Source organism: Equus asinus, chromosome 19, assembly GCF_041296235.1.
Source record: "Equus asinus isolate D_3611 breed Donkey chromosome 19, EquAss-T2T_v2, whole genome shotgun sequence".
Classification (NCBI taxonomy): Eukaryota; Metazoa; Chordata; class Mammalia; order Perissodactyla; family Equidae; genus Equus; species Equus asinus.
The window spans coordinates 5,894,948-5,911,489 of record NC_091808.1 but is presented as its reverse complement, the minus strand read 5'-3'; the positions used below and the strand labels follow the sequence as shown (position 1 = coordinate 5,911,489).

The window sequence follows — 16,542 nt, the reverse complement described above, 5'->3', positions numbered from 1 at the left end:
CGTTGAAGACTGGAGAAGGATGCTCCTGTTTCCGGTGGGAGTCATGGGAATTAAATCCTAGGCCCCCTCCCCTTCTGGTAAAATCTGGTTTAGACCCACCTTTGCATCCCCCTGCTCTGGTGCCAAGGGGGTTGGGGGCAGAGCAGGGTGGCCATGCCTGGTCTCTTCAGAGACGGCCGACGACGTTATTGGGGCCTTGCTGGGCACCAGCCCTGATGACCATTTGTTGATACTGGTAAACGTATTCATTATAGGATTGCTCTTGGTACTTCCCCACACCGGGCAGTGCATGCTTTTCTTGTAAATGTCCAGATTAGTTCTCAGATGAAATTGTGGGAATTCCACACTTGCCTCATTTTATTAAATGTCAAAGATGGTTCCATTTTCAAGCTTTGCATTTTCTTCCCTTTTCCTTAACAGCCGGGTCCTTTTCTAAGCTTTTCATCTCTTTCCTCTTAGCGGCCTCACAGATAATTATCAGCCTTCTGTTTTTCAGCACATTATCCTATTTAGTTCTTTATACCTCATATTTCTTGCTACCTTTCCCAATGACAATTCCGAAGAAGCTCAGGATTTCACCAAGAAACAGTGCAAAAGCCCTGGGGTCTGCATCCCCTTCTTCCTTCCTCTCACAGTCAGGGGGCCTCCTCGGGTGATACCCACATACTGCTGGGTAGCAAACCCCATTTAAAACCTGTGCGGGGCACGTGCTGGGCCAGTGGTCCTAGCTCCTTGGATGTTCGTGAGACCATGAAGACTTAGGGAAGGGAGCACGTGAAATTCTCCAGGGTTCTAACAGGGCACGGTCACTGTTTGCCGTGGAACAGCTGTGTGAATAACCCTGTGAATGTTCAAGTGAGGGATTTAGATGAAGGGTCCCCAGAATAGGGCCCACTGCCTGTTGTTGTAAGTGGCCTTTTTTGGAGCATAGCCGTGCCGTTTATAGGCCACAGGCAATGCGGGCTGGGCTGCTTGTGGTTGTCACTGCAGAGCGGAGTCACGGGGCCAGAGCCCTCATGGCCTGCAGAGCCTGAAGTGGTCGCCGTCTGCCCGTTTACCTCCCTGAGGCAGATGGTCGGGATTGAGTTGCATGGATGAGTTTATTCTGCAATCATCGCTTTCCTTGTGCGTTTATCGTGGTTAGCAAACCTGGACTAGCTATGAGGAAATGAGCTCATAGGTGATAATCCTAAGAATTAATTCCTACTGACGGATGCCAAGATTGTGGTGCTTCCCTGCCCGGCGTCCAGAAGGTGCGAGGCCGTGGACGGGCCTGTGTGCTGGGAGAGCTTCAGTGGCATCATCCGGCTGCAGCCGGCGAGGGGAGAACGGGGGTCTCTCCCAGTGTCATATTTTGAAATGTTAAACTGGTTCTGTGGCCGTGATAGCTCTCCTGGTACCTCCTCAAACAAGGCTCTGACTGGGGAAGCGCGTTATACTCTTCATGTGAGTTTTCACAGGCTTCAGAGATTTTACTACATTTCATTATTTCTTATTTTAGAAGTAATACATCCCTTTTAAATATTTGGATTGCACAGTCTGGAAAGGAAATTATACCCAGGATCTTATGATTTCTGTGATTTCATTCTTAAACGTTTTTATTTATAATGAAGATAAGCTTTCAAAATAAAGTTGGGTTTACTCTCCCTATTTTAGAGGGTAATTGTATGGTATATATTTTTGTTTGTTAAATTATAAACCCTTTAATTGTTAGTGGTGAAAGCAGGTGCTAACGAGTGGAGACTCTGCTCGGTATTTAGAAATCATTCACAGTAACAATCCATTTTAATCTTCGTGGAAGAAAAACTTGTTAAGTTTAGAGTTAAAGAAATCGAGGTTCAGAAAAGTTTCGTAACTTGACCAAAGGCACTCCCCCTGGATTGGACCCCTGTCTTGGGACCAGGAGCCTAGAGTGAACCATTTTGTCATGAGAACGGAAGCCATCTGGGGCCTGTCCGCTTACCTGGGGAGGCTGGGCAGTGGGCACGTCCAGCACGCAGGTCCACTGCCACCCACGGCCTCGGTTGATTTGGAGTTCTCTGTTGACTTTTGCTGCTCCTCCGTGCCTCACAGCTTACTCTTATTTATATACTTTTTATGTCTCTGCGTTGTAGAAAGAGAAAGTAAAGAAAAAGTATCATTTCTAGGTACCATTTAGCTTATCAGTTAAAGAAAACAGCCCAGGTGTATTAGACTAGCTCTGACTTCCACCTGCCCCTCCAAGCTCCTCGTTGGCTGGCTGCCCACCCAACTTTATTTTCTTAAGAGACCATGGACTTGAGGCTTTTCTTCTTCAACTTGTGACTTCTTAGTGTCCTGAAACAGGAGACAGATTGTGGAAATTAATGGAGGAACAGAATGTCTGTTTACTTTTCTCTCGTTGGTGTAGGTGCCGAATGGCTTTTGGAAGGTCATTCAGGAGAGACGTGCTTTCTGGGCATCAGCAGTATCAGGAGGCAGGGAAGGAGGTTGGTTCATTCATTCACTCATTCCTTCATTCAAGCACCAGCCTTCCACACGCCGTGCCCCTGGTTAGGAGTAGAGATGCAGTAGGGAGCCCCTGCCTTGGGAAGTGAAGTCCAGTAGGGAGGATGAACATGGACCAGTCACCCAGAGACGTAAGCTTGCATCTTGCCTAAGGCTGGAGAAGGAGAAGTGGGATGGACCAGGTGGCTTTCTATTGCCCCTTCTGGGCAGTCTGGGATCATTTTCCGCTGCTGAGTTATATGGCTCGGGGAGCAGAACCATCTGGGCTCCCAGACTCACCTTTTGAGAATGAATGCACTGTTTCTCCTTAATCTTGGCAGCTGAATCTGACTTGGGACGTGCCTACCCATCTGCTTGTCCGGATTCCCAGAAGAGCCGGGCAGAGATTTCAGGGGCTCCAAAGGCTGGACGCGGGGAATTGAGGCAACTGTGGGCTACACGGGGCCCGCCCTCTGTATCCCTCAGTCTGTCCGATTCTGTGCAGTTCTGTTTGCTGCTCGTTGTGTCTGGGAGATGAACGACAGGTATTTGCATTTTTAACATTATAATTGTGAGTTCCGTGTTTGGCATTAAATTTTTTTGAAAGTCCCAGGTCATTTGCCTTCTTAGGGCCTGAATATGTGAAGATACAGGATTACAGAAAACTTCAGTTCATTCTCTGCAGACATTGTTTCCCTGGTGCTGTGAGTTTTTTATAAGAAAGTTTCTTTCAGTCTTTGTAAAGGAACCAACTCGGAGTGGCGGAAGCCCTTGGGTGGGCATGTCTTCCATGGCGTTTGAGTCCAGTTTCTGGGCAGGTCAAGGGCGATAGTGTTGGTGGCGGGATTGTTCAACCTACATGTTCAGAGATAACCTAAAATAATTATGTCTTGGCGACAAAAATAAATTCTTCCCTGGAAGACCAAGCAGTGCCTAGAGGTAGTGAAAAGTCTTTTGTGCGTAGGTGGTGAAAGGGTTGCTCGGAGTGGTACGTGCGCCATCTTGGGAGCAAGAAAGTGGCCCTGCCCCCAGTCTTGACGATGGAGCATTCGGGCTTTTAAAAAGTTCCCTGCAGTGGGGTTTTTGGAAATTGAGAGTTTTAGTCTCTTCAGACACGTTTGGGTTTCTCACTTACGTGGAGTGTCTGTGTTTGCAGCTTGTTTTGCCTCCAGTGACAGTGGTGTGTGATGGACGTACCGTGAGCAGTATGATGTGCGTCACTGTATAGTTACCTTATCCAACCCGAGAACGAGGGAGAATCGGGTGTGTGTTTGTTTTGGCATCTTATGGAATAGAGCCAATAGACTCCCTAAGTTTGGGGGGTATGTTTTATGATTTTGCTATCTGACTTGTTTGGGATACTTTAAAGATCTCTGATACCCAAAGAAGAGTCGTTTCCCTTCATACAGAATGAAGAGTAGAGCCAGATGGTGGTACCAAAAAATTGTTTTACTTTTCCCTTATGGAAGCTACTCTATGCGCTAGCCCTGTCTCCTTCCCCCTCTGTCTCCTGGAATGAGCTGACAGAGATTTATCTGAATCGTTTTATATGTGAGTTGTTTATTATGCATCCCAACATCAGTTGTTTTGTATGCGGAATTTAATGTTCTTGCACGTATATTCTAAAATTGTAGTCATTTGTTAAATTCCGATTCAAAGCATCCTGTTATACGTATTAAGACATGCTCCCCACTAGAGCTTTAACTTCTTGCCTTCTTCAGCTTATGTTCCTAGGACGGTAGGAAAACCAGCATGCAGAATTTTGCTCTGACAATAATTGTTAGGCCAGGTCCAGAGGCACAGAAAGCAAGATCTAGATAAGCGGACAAATGGTAATCTGTAATTTAACTCTCCTCAAGTCTGCTGCCTTTTGTCACTGTTGTTTGTCAAGGGTAACTGGGTAGTTTAGTGATCTCATACGAAGACCTTTCCTTTTCTGGTAAACCTGCGTTATTTATATTAAAAGAAACAATTCAGTTTTAGGTGCGTGTGGGTAGAAAAGCTGGGCAATAGCATGTAAAGGGTTCTGTGTGCCAGTTGCTGGTGTTGCTACAACCTCATTGCTTCCCAGGGCTTCCCCTAGTCACATGCATCTGTGTATTGTCCTGGTGGATGGGCCTTCGTCTGATGGAGTGGTCCCCCTTCCAGGAAGATCCATGTCAATCTTTCAACACCGTCACGCCAGCTCTTTACATTTGTGTTGCAGTCAGCATTCTGGAAAGCGCTTTCCTAGAAGCTATTACCCTCAGTTTTCACCCCTGCCTGGGGATGGCTCACCGGGGCATGGATAACCCATGCTACGGGCTAAGTCGGGAGAGCTGGCATGACTTGCCCAAGGTTATGCGGTTTGCTCTGCATCCTTTGCTTCCAAAGGTTTAAATCCTGATGCACAAAGAACCCCATTTCACACTAGGCGTCTGCCGCTGCTTGGTGCTAATTACGGGAGCGTCCAGAACAAGAGTAGCTGTGTTAATGAGCCCAGTTTGTGCAACCTAATTGCATGTGTTAGAGCATCATTAAGTGTGAGCATCTTCTGGGACCTTCCTCCTGTGTGCTGCTGCATCTTGTGCTGTTTGGTTTTGCTGACACCACAGTCTTTTGTTTGTGGTGTTAAAGGAGATGTCAGTCAGGCCTATTCTGTTATTTCCTGGAACCAGCTTAATTTTCATTGTTGGAATGGCCAATTTTATTATTTGTTTTTCTCCTTCCTTTATTATGTTAGAGAATAGATAGAAGCTGATTTATTTTGATGCTTATTTTTTTTTTCCCAAAGGAGTGCTTTCCAAAATAAGATTTTCCCACATTTAAAAGCAAGACATATAGGGCCTGGCCCAGTGGCATAGCAGTTAAGTTCGCATGGTCTGCTTCGGTGGCCCCAGATTTGCCAGTTGGGATCCTGGGTGCAGACATACACACTGCTTATCAAGCCATGCTGAGGCAGGTGTCCCACAGCTAAAGTAGAGGAAGATGGGCACAGATGTTAGCTCAGGGCCAGTCTTCCTCAGCAAAATGAGGACGGTTGGCAGTGGATGTTAGCTCAGGACTAATCTTCCTCAAAAAAACCAAAACGCAAGCCATAAATATGTGTGTACCTTTGGCATTTAGTATATATTGAACAGGTGAACTAATGAGCCATTAGGTGTCTGTTGGTATATGCCTCATTATCATTTGTAATAGTGACTCATATTGCAGTGTAAGGGCTTATGATAGAAGACAGAAGATCTTTTTAGGCTGGATTTACAGCTGGGAGCCACAATCTCTGAGATGTTGGCTTCCTAAAGTCACATCCTTCGGCTGGTGTCAGGTCAGGCCACCATGTCCTTTTTCCACCCTGAGTTTTCACTGTCCAGCGGTGCCCATCCCTGTCGCCATGTCCACACTCTCCTGCATCCCCAGCACGTGCTCCCTGCCCTCTCTGCATTGAAAAGTTGTACGTGCAAAACTTCCGAAGACAGATGGGCCGTTAGCTTGTGTTAAGATGGTGGAAAAAAAGGTCCAGCTGCCTAAATCACACTTTATTAAAGGCATTTAATATTTTAAAACTTTCTAAGGACAAGTATGACATAAAGTGACCTACGTAAGGCTTAAGTAGCACATATGTGGTGATGCTGAAGGAGGGGGAAAAAGAAAAGGAAAACATTCGTCAAGTTCCTCTAAAGGTAATTGGCTGTGTCTTAAAAGGTGGTCTGGATCCTGTTTGACGGCTGTCCTGCTATCCTCATTAACCTCAAGTGCCACTGGCTGTCGCTACCTGGTAGCTTCTGACGTGGTCTAATCCCATGTAAATTAGAATCTGCAAGTAGCTTCCCATAGGGCCACGTCTGGCCCATGGTTTATCATCTCTCACTTTATTGAAAAGGCACCTGCCTGGTGTTCACATTGAGTAGACTTTGCGCCAGCAGGTGGAGGGGGCCCGTGTGTGTAGAATGAAGAAGGATGTGTAGGTTTGGGTGGGTCTTCCTGTTTCTGCTGTAGCCCTGGTTCATATTTGCACAAAGTGCATAAATGATTTATAGTGATTATTTTTATAAAAGATGACATTGTCAATACCACTTGTGTATTCATTTTCAATTTCAGTTAATTTCTTAACCGAAGCAGCTTTCTCTGGAGCAGGGTTACTTCACAAACTGAATATCAAAACTCAGCCACCAACTTTGGGTGTAGTAAGCCATGTTTCCAGAGGTTAAAAAAAAAAAAAAAAAAAGAAGAAAGACAAAAAAAACTTTAAAGTTAATATTTTTAGGAAAACAATTAGTTTGAGTTGAAAAATCCTTACAGTTGGGAAGCTGTCGACGCATGAGTTACAAATGAACCCAGCATCCAGCCCATAATTGGGACCAAAACTTTCCAACGCTTTCTTTTTTTTTTTTTAAGATTGGCACCTGAGCTAACAACTGTTGCCAATCTTTCTTTTTTTTTTTTCCCCTGCTTTTTTCTTCCCAAATCCCCCCAGTACATAGTTGTATATTCTTAGTTGTGGGTCCTTCTAGCTGTGGCATGTGGGATGCCGCCTCAACGTGGCCTGACGAGTGCCATGTCCGTGCCCAGGATCTGAGCCGGTGAACCCCTGGGCCACGGAAGCAGAGCGTGTGAACGTAACCACTCAGCCACGGGGCCAGCCCCCCAGTGCTTTCAACAAATAGGAGGTGTGTTAAGTTAGGATGGCTCCACCAAACATCTTCAGGACTAATTTGAGGATGCGTTTGAGGTGATGATCCTGGAATAATCCAAGCATTTAAAAATATTATCATTATTTTGTCACAAGTATGAAATCAGCCTCTTTCTTGTTCAGAGTCTCTCTGTCTAGAAGTTGCCCCGTTGAAGAGTTTATTTCTTGTCCATTGAACTGTTCACTGGACTGAGAAGTTGGACTTTTGAAGAGGAATTATCTCCTTAGAATACTTTACTTAAAATCACCTATCCAAAATGGAACTTTTTAGGTAGGGGGGAAATAATCTCAGTGATCAGCGTGGTCCATACTCCACAGGCGGCAGCTGCTGGCCTCAACATCGAGTCAGGAATGAAACTTGATAATTCTTTACCTAGCTTATGGTGTGGGTAGAAGGAGCCTTTACGAATAAAGGCATTTTGATTCTTTCAGAAATAACGTAGGAAGAAGTCCTCTTCAAGTCTTTCTCGAGATTGATGTTATCACAAATGAGAGACAACAAATAATCTTGTATTTCATCATGTTGTGGAATATTGTGTCAATAGAGGCTTGATGTTTTCTGGCAGTTTCTTACCCTAAGTCTGGAATTTTTCGTGCTGTGCTCTTATTAGAAACGTTCAGCGGGCACCGATGTTCAGCTATGTTCACAGAGATGTCTGAATTAACTCTCACGCTGCCGACATGAGCTCATTAAACACACCATTAGTAAATGCTCTCTATTTTGATTTTCGTGTTAAGACTCCTGTCTTTTGCTCATAGAATTAGTTTTATCTATGACATAGAAAATGGTTATTTTAATACTTTTCTGCACTGTGGCATCGTAGCTGTGTTTTGCCCCAGGATTCTTCTTAATGACTTTAGCCAGCTTGAATTAGCTTGATGTATCATTAATGCATACAAATGGCTTTTATTTTTGTTCATAATCTGTTCATAATGCCATGGCATTCTGCTCTTTCTAATGTTTTTTAAAATGATTAAATGGTGATGTACTTTTTGACCTATTTAACCCTCCGTGGCATCGCTGATCAAAAGAATGTGAAAACATTAACTAGGAGAGTCAGACACTGCTGCGATCTGTAGCTGATGTTTCCAAGTTATTTTGAAGTCTATTTATTTTATTACATTTTTTTACCCTTAGAGAATATGGACTTAGCCATATTTTGAGTAACCCTCACTCACTGAGGAACTATCTACCGCTTACTAGTTTAGCAGCACCAAATAAGTTCAGTTCATGAAAGAGAAGGAAAAGGAATCCTCCAGGAGGTCGACTTTTTAAGTTGTGAAATTCTTTGGTGCAAGAAAGGGTAGCTTTACCCCATGCATGTTGAGATTTTTGCATGCTACTTGTGGGGTGCGCCTGGCCAGGCATTGGCTCCAAGAGTGCGTGAGGGAGTCCGGCTTGCAGCAGGTGGTGGGCATCCCCCAGGCTGGGCTCTAGAATCTGGTTTAGTTTGTGTATTTAGTGTAGAGCCATTGTGAAGAGGGGGCTGGTACCCTAACAGCCTGTTGATCTTTCCCGGTTTAGGGAAAAGCATGCTGTGAAGAGTGGATTGCAAACGTGTTTCCCTAAAAGAAGAATAGACTGTAAAAACTTAGATGAGTAAGTTGCATTTTGTGAGATTTGCCAAAGAAAAGAGAGAGGTGATTTTTAAAGGATATAAAATAATGGAAATAAAAACCGCCCATAACACCACCACCCAGGTGCTATCATTGTGAGGCCTGGTGTGTGTGTGTGCCTGCCCGTGTATTGGAAAAAATGGGTTATTGGACACTGTAGTTTTTTACAGCCTGCTTTTTCACATAAGTACTTTTTCTATGATATAATTTCTAATTTTTGCATTGCATTCCATTGAGTGAATGTAACAACTCCTTTGGCCCAATCCTCTATTGGACGTGTAGAGGGTTTTTTTCCACCTTTTAATTAATTTGTTTTGGCATCAGTGCTTCGGTGGATGGCTCTTTACCTAACTCTGTGTCTCCATCTGTCACTTTTTTAGGCTACACCTCTAGAATTGAGACTGTGGGTCAGTGACTTGCGTAGCTTTACACTCTTGGTCCTTGTTGTCCACTAGCCCTTTGGGGAGTCTGTACCCATTCACATTTCCTCCAGCAGGTGTCCTTTCTCTGCAACCTGGCCACACTGGATATTTTCATTTTAAAAACTTTTGTCTTTTGTAGGCAGAAAATAATCATAACTTCTAGTTTGTTTCAAATATTATTTTCAATGAATCTGTCCCCTAGTATGAAAATAAGCTCGCTTGCTGTGATCAGTTGTCTGTTAAGAGACAGCAGTCCGTCTCTGGGCAGGAAAAGATCTGGCATGTTGGTGACATGTGGGGAGCCGATGGTCCTTGCTGCTCTTGCAGATGTGTCCTCTCCAGTGTCTCAGGTGAGCTCTCTGAGGCCGGAGCATCTCAGCTCCCCAGAGGGCATACGGCCCAGAGACTGGTCCCGAGATCCCTGTGCAGCTCCGACCTTCCAGCGAGCAGGGTTGTCAGCAAACTGCCTTATGTCACCTTAGAGAGAAGTACCTGGAACGAAGCACCTTTGAAGAAAGCAAAGAGAACACTTCCATTGCCTTGAGGTTGGCCCTGCCCATTAGCTGATGTCATGTTAGCGCTCTGAAGGGTCCCAGAAGCCCTTTAGACCCACCCCTCATTTCCACGCACAGAAATAGTTCCAGAAAAGGCCTGCCTGCCCCCCGGTCATGGAGCAAGTCCGTGGTGGCTGCCTCTTAAGCACAGCTTTTCTGCCACTCCGTATCATCCTTCTGGCGTGGATCCTGGAACTTTCTCTAGACCAGTATTTCCCAAATGCTCAAAGCACATTTTGGTGAACATAAAAATCTTATTTCATTATTGAATGTTTGAGATGTCAACCTTTGGGAAACCCACACAAGTCACTACTATGAAAATGAAAGAATTCAGATGTGAGCTTGCGGTTTTTCCCATCACGCCCTGAGTTGGCTCTCCAGCACAGGTGTTTCTACCCTGGAAAGTGTGCAAGGTGGAGCACCTTACTGACACATGTGGGGGCTGCCTCATCTTCCAACACTGCAGGCTCCCTTGGGTGCCACCTGCATTCAGTTACAATTGCATGCTGCCTGCAAGGGGCTGGTCCCTTCTATTGGGTGCACCTGGGGCCTATAAGCTTGTATTTAAATATATAATTAATAAACAGCAGTCTGGCCCAAAAGAAAAGAGAACCTAAAAAGTGTCCACTTGGCGGATTGTCTGGCTAGCTGTTGCATTATCAGGCCTGGTGCCAGGAGAAAGCAGAGGGGATGGCAACGCCTGCTTCCTTCCCCGAGGAGATGCTCTACAGCTCTTTCACCTGTACGCGTCTGTGTCTACAGGGGGCGCTGTGATCCGTCCCAGCCACCTGTACTCCAAGTGCAGCCATAGTTGAAGGAGAATTTTTTTGGTCTGTGATGTTTGGGATTTTAGGAAACTCACTCACATTTAACTTCCTGTGCAAACTGTAAGAAAAAAGGTTGAACACCGATGCAGTCATCTGGACGCAAGGAGATACTCCCAGCCCTGCACCAGGATTTCATTATTAAATGAAATGGCAAGGTGTTTGCTGCATTTAAATTCATTTCTTGCATGACTCACAGACTTGTGGAATTTCAGGTCTGGAAGGACCTGAGACCCTGTCTAGCCCCATGCCTGCTATACAGATGAGCAGGCATGGCGCGCAAAGCCAGTCCATGAGAAAGATTCAGTAGTGGCAAAGCAGGAACTAGAAATTAGGTTCCTATCTCTTGGCTGCACAGCATTACCTTTGTTCTGTAAGTGTTATACTTAAAAACCATGGATTACACTTTAAAACCTGGCAGTGAATGAAAATGCTCCTTTAAGGTATAATTATTTTTAACAAAATGTAAGCCATTTCACCACTGAGGGTTCTCGGATTAAATTCAAGACATAACCAACATATAAATTATTTCCGAAAAGTATTTAATAGAAACTCATTCACACGGACTGTTTTCTTCGTGTAATAGCGCACGTGGGTAACAGGACATCGGATCTGTAACAGGGTCTCTGAGATTCAATGAAAATAGGGCGAAAAGGAAGCGTTTGCTTTCAAGAACTCAATTTTGTAGTTTAGTAAGCTGCCACTAGGGGGCATCAAAGGAGCGCCGAAGGATTGTTCTCACTCATTCTTTTGCTGTCACTATGGAGAAAACAGACATCATAAAACTAACACACTGGTTTAGGAGACCATTTAGACCTATAATAAGATACAGCCCATAAAGCGTGTGAAGTTACTGGATCAGCAGTACACGAATGCAGAACTAAAAAAGTTTCATGCTTTGGAATAGAGAAGAGAATACAGTAAAAAAGATGATGTATTCTGATTAAAGGGACCCAAATCTCTCCTTCCTTTTTGCCTTGCCTGTAACTTTAGAGAAGAATAGAAGAAAAGTTGGCAGAAGATGTGCTTATTTTCTTAGCTTATAATAAACAGATTTGTTATTTAGTCCGTCATTCTCTCTTAACAGAACCCACCACAAGTTCTATTGGCCTGAGTGACAGCCCAGGCCTCTCACTTTAGGGTCTGCATCCTTGATCCCAAGGCCGGTGGAGCACAGGCTTCTCACAGACACCTGGGCTGAGCAGGGCGGCCGTGCGGGTTTGAGTGGAGCCATTGCCATTGGCCTCCCTGCCCAATTCCTGGCTTTCCCTGGTGTGGTACGCTGTGGACCCTTCTTCATGCAGTCTGGTAGTTAGAGATGAGGAGCCGGATGACAAAACCAGACATTCCTGGGCAGGAGGAAGGGAGCCGATCAGTTTGGGGAAATGTAGATATTCCTTTTGCAGAAGTGAACAGCTTCTTGAAAGCAGGAAGGTACTGAATGGCTTACGAGCACCTCCAGGAGCTGAGGACCCTTCTGGAGAGGTAGCGATTGTTGCTGCTCTGTGAGATCCGCAGTGGGCTCGGGGCTTAGTGGGGAGAACAGTCGACCACATACACAACAGACATGTGCCTGGGTTGACTCTTCTGGTTTCTTTAGGTTTATTTTTTTTTCCCCCTCTTTCAGTTCTTTTCCCCTTAGAGTTGAGGGCTTCTCCTTGCTGTTTTTCGTTTATTTATTTTTTTGCTTTTACCCTTTATTTTCTCCCACTACATAATTTCCATTAGAAATTGTAGCAGCTCAGATCAGAAGATGTTCTCTTTATTTGGAAAATGTGACTCATTACACTTGTAGTACCTCCAAGGAGAAACATATCACATCACGGGGGAGTCCATACAAATTTTCTTTGATCAGATTACTTAGAATTGAGTGTTTAGGATTTCTAAGGAAGCAAACATAATTTGGAGAGTTCGGCAGTTTTCAGTCCTCGGAAGAGTGGAAACATGGCAGAATGCTGTGAGCAAGCGGAGAACTAGGGAAAAGTGGGGTGAATTCATCAGAATGATGAGTAACGTCTGCTCTGGAGGGCAGCTTTCACAGACTGGTCTGTTAGTGCCGGAAAAGAATGTTTACCAGCCCCTGAAAATGAGAACTTGAGAGGGAGGGCCCGGGGGAGTAGAACAGTGGCCCAAATTCCAGATGTTTCTGTTGCATTCAGTAAACACTGGATTAAACCATTTGCAAGGTGCCAAGGTGGGTCCACAGGGCCTGCTGGAGGTGAGCCCAGCTCTGAAGTGAGGCTGGGATGACCGCTGGGGATGGACACATGCTCAAGGGTCTGTGGACAGTTGACAGTGTCCTGGGAGCACTTGTATCCTAGGTGGGAGTCCTGTGGGGGTCGGCCCGGTGGGCCAGGCTCCAGTTCAGCCAGAGCAGCTGGCTCCATCATCATTTATTGGCATTGCACGATGGATTTTTCTCATGGAAAAAGAACAGGCAGCTGCTAAAATGCAGATTGAAAAGCAGTGATCTCATACCTAGGCCCCTGATTACAGACCTCAACAAGCGTCCTAATGAATCTGGTAATTCAGGATAAGTGTGGGTGAAAATTCCCATAAAATCAGAGTAGAAACTGTTCCCATTGGATCTTTGCCTCGATACTCGCTTTCCTGGGTATTTCCGGCCTCTGGGCTGCTGGCGCACATCTCATGTGGTTCCTGCTAATGCATTAGCTTTGTGCAGGGGCTGGTGTGACCGCCTCCCTCCTTCCTGTGTTTTCTGCTCCTTCTCTTTGGCAGGCTCTGTCCCCAAATGGTTATTAAAGAAATGCAAACAGTTTGCTGTTCCAGTTCACACTGTTGTGTGATACAGCAATTAGGAAGCCCTTGAAGAAATTAAATGATATACAAAGGAAATCTTTCAACATAATATCTAGTTAATTCCTATAAATATGATGGCTAAAATAAGAGGGGAGGAGTTGAAGAAAGGCGATCACGTGAATAAAGGGCAGCTCCATGTGCCCCTGCGCACCTGGCCAGGTAATGGCGGGGAGCACAGGTGGAAGCTCATGGCTAGCGCTGTGTGTGCTGCAGCTTCGAGAGCTGGGCGGTGATGGATGAAGCGGAGGCGGCTTGGTTCGTATCGAGCGAGTCCTGCCCTGGGAGGTGGGAGGGCATGACCCTCGGCTGCTGAAATATCTCATCCTTGCCACGAGGTTTTGCTTTCCAGAGTTATGGTTCATGTCCATTTCTGTTAAAAGGCACATTTTTATGTATTTCATCAGTTATCTATTCACATACATTTAAACAAACATTTGTCCCGAGTAGAATAACACCTGTTCATAAAAATACAGAAAAGTATGAAGAAGCCAATTAACATAATCCGTGATCCCACCTCCGGGTCATAAACATTTTATATGCCCATCTAGTCCATTTTTAATACTTTTAAAGCAAAATTGGGACTTTCTTCTGTATCCTTTTTAATACCTGCTTTAAAAAGAGCTGAGCATAGTTAGTATGTTGTCTAATTTTCTCCAGAACTTGTTTTTTAGTGACCACAGCGTTCCTTTCTAAGCTGGTGCCTGTCAGCATGGACCAACCCCCGAGACGGAAGGCTGGTCCGAGACGCACCTGCACTCGATCCGTTCCGTTAATCCTTCGAGTGCCTGCTGGGCGGCAGACCTGCCCGCTTCCTGCTCACAGCGTCCCAGGGGCTTACCGTTTAGATCAGGCACAGTCAGCGCTGAAGGGCCTGCACCTGCCCAGAGCAGGGAGAGGTGGTTGCGTCAGGAGGAGCCCCGGGTCGGGTGGCTGCATCTCCCCTCTGTGTGCGAGCACAGGTCCTTAGCCTGTCAGGGCCACCTCTCCTGCAGCCCTCATCACCGGGGAACTGTGCAGGTAGAAATTGGCTCCCGGGTAGACTTTGCCGCGAGAAGAGAGAAGTCAATCTCCAGAAGATGAGGGAAGTCTGTCTGCCAGGTGTATGGATTTCTCATTAGAAATAAAAAACTTGACGACATTCATTACATGCACTCCACAAAAATTACTAAAGACCAGGTGGGCTCTTTTTGCACCTCCTTTTTGGGGGGCAAATTACCCAAACTGAGCCCGTTTTTGTAAAGATCCATTCCTAAATCTCATATCAATTCACCCAAATATAAACTCTTCTGAAACAAGAGATTTAAATAAAATAGAAGCTTAAATTTGAAGGACAGGTCTTAGAACACTCAGAATCATTTTGGAGATTAAAACTACTTAGAAAAGCTGGTGGATTTGGGGGAAAAAGAATGCCCTTGGCAGGTTATCACGGTCAGTGATAATGAGATTGGATAATGGATCTCAAAGGGACAGATTCCCAAGCTCGGGCACCTCTGAGCCTTGGCCTGAGATGGTGTGGTGGGCTGAAAAGTGGCCCCCCCAAAGAGACCCCCATCCTAATCCTGGAACCTGTGGATGGTACTTTATGTGGGAGAAAGGTGATCTTCAGATGGGGACATGATCCTGGATTATCTGGGTGGGCCCTGAATGCAATGACCTCTGTAAGAGGGAGGCAGGGGTTTGACCACACGCAGAGGCGAGGGTGATATGGAGCAGAGAGGTTCGAAGATTGGAGTGATGTGGCTACAAGCCAAGGAATGCCAGAAGCCCTCAGAAGCTGGGTGGAACAAGAAAGAGACTCTCCCTTAGGGTCTCTGGAGCGAGCACAGCCCTGCCAGCACCTTGATTTCAGCCAAGTGATATGGATCTTGGACTCTTCTCCTCCAGAGCTGTGACAGAATATGTCTCTGTGGTTTCAAGCTGCCCGTTTTGTGGGAACTTGTTGGAGTAGCCCCCAGAAGCTGTTCAGATGGAAAGGGGCAAGATGATTCAGGAAGGCTCTGGGGGAGAAACTCCGTCCCTAAGCTCTACCCAAGGTGCTGATGCGGGAGACGGGAGAGGGACTTGAGGACCGTGTGGCTGCCCTGGTGCTCCCAGCTCAGACTCCCACAGCACACATGCACACCTGGAAGTAGGTGCTCCACCAGGAGCCATGGGCCCGCCACACGACTGCAGCCGGCATGACCTCAGGCTTGCAAGGAGTGTGATGACAACAGGAGCAGCTTTTCAAGTCAGGTCGAACTTGAAGAGAAAAATAGGTCTCTGCCCGCTGGAGGGGATCGCCGTGTGTTCACTGGCGACCGGGAGTGCGGCGGAGAGCTCAGGTCTGGCTTGTCTTCCTAAAGTAGTGATTTCAGCCTGGAGGGACTCGAGCCCAGCAAGTTCAGGCCAGGGGGAGGGGCGGTCAGGCTGCTGGCTGTTTTTCTGCAATTTTGGTCCCCTCATCTGGGCTGCTTACATCTTGTGCGGTCAAGGCGGCTCCTTATCTTAATTCCTGCTTCCCACTCATTCCTTACCCCAATCTATCCTCCCGTTTGTCACCAACCTCACCAATAACCTTTCCTAAATCCAGTGGCCGCTTTCAGTCCTCATTGCACTCACCTGTCGACCTTGACATGTGCCCTTTCCTTCTGGGACACCTGCCCGCCTCTTCCCAGCACAGCTGCTGCTCCTCCTCTGCGGGTTTCTCCTTCTCTGCCCAGCCTTTCGATGATGGAATTTATGGAGACCCAGTCCTTGGCCACGGCATCCTCTCCTGGGGTCGTCATCACAAGCAATCCAAGTCCATTTCACTGGTTCAGTAGATACATTTTATGTACAAGAAACTGCATTTGGTGCTTCTGCCACGCAGCAGCGTGAGACAGGGTGGTCACCGCACCCTTGGCATTGGCACGTGTTGACCCTCCTTCAGCAAGGGTTTACTGAGTACCATATGTATACATTGGTGTGCTCGCTACGTGAGACTGGATTCTTGTCTGTAGCCCAGAGGTGCTGGAGCATTTAACCTCAGGTCCACATGGCATGGACCCGTTAGAGTGGGCACTGGCTGTAAACTACACGTTCAGCCTGGCAGCTGGGTATCTGCCCCAACCAGCCTGTTCAGAACAGGAAAACATGTTTAAATTAGTTCAGCTGATTTGGGGAAATCTTTAGACCATCAAAAAAACATTTGA

At 46.1% G+C, this 16,542-nt stretch overlaps 1 protein-coding gene across 14 annotated transcripts in view; it reads left to right on the top strand.

Moving 5' to 3' along the window:
* The window catches only part of AGAP1 (ArfGAP with GTPase domain, ankyrin repeat and PH domain 1), a 559,975-nt gene that overhangs the window by 234,277 nt on the left and 309,156 nt on the right, over window positions 1-16,542 (top strand). The window lies entirely within an intron of this gene.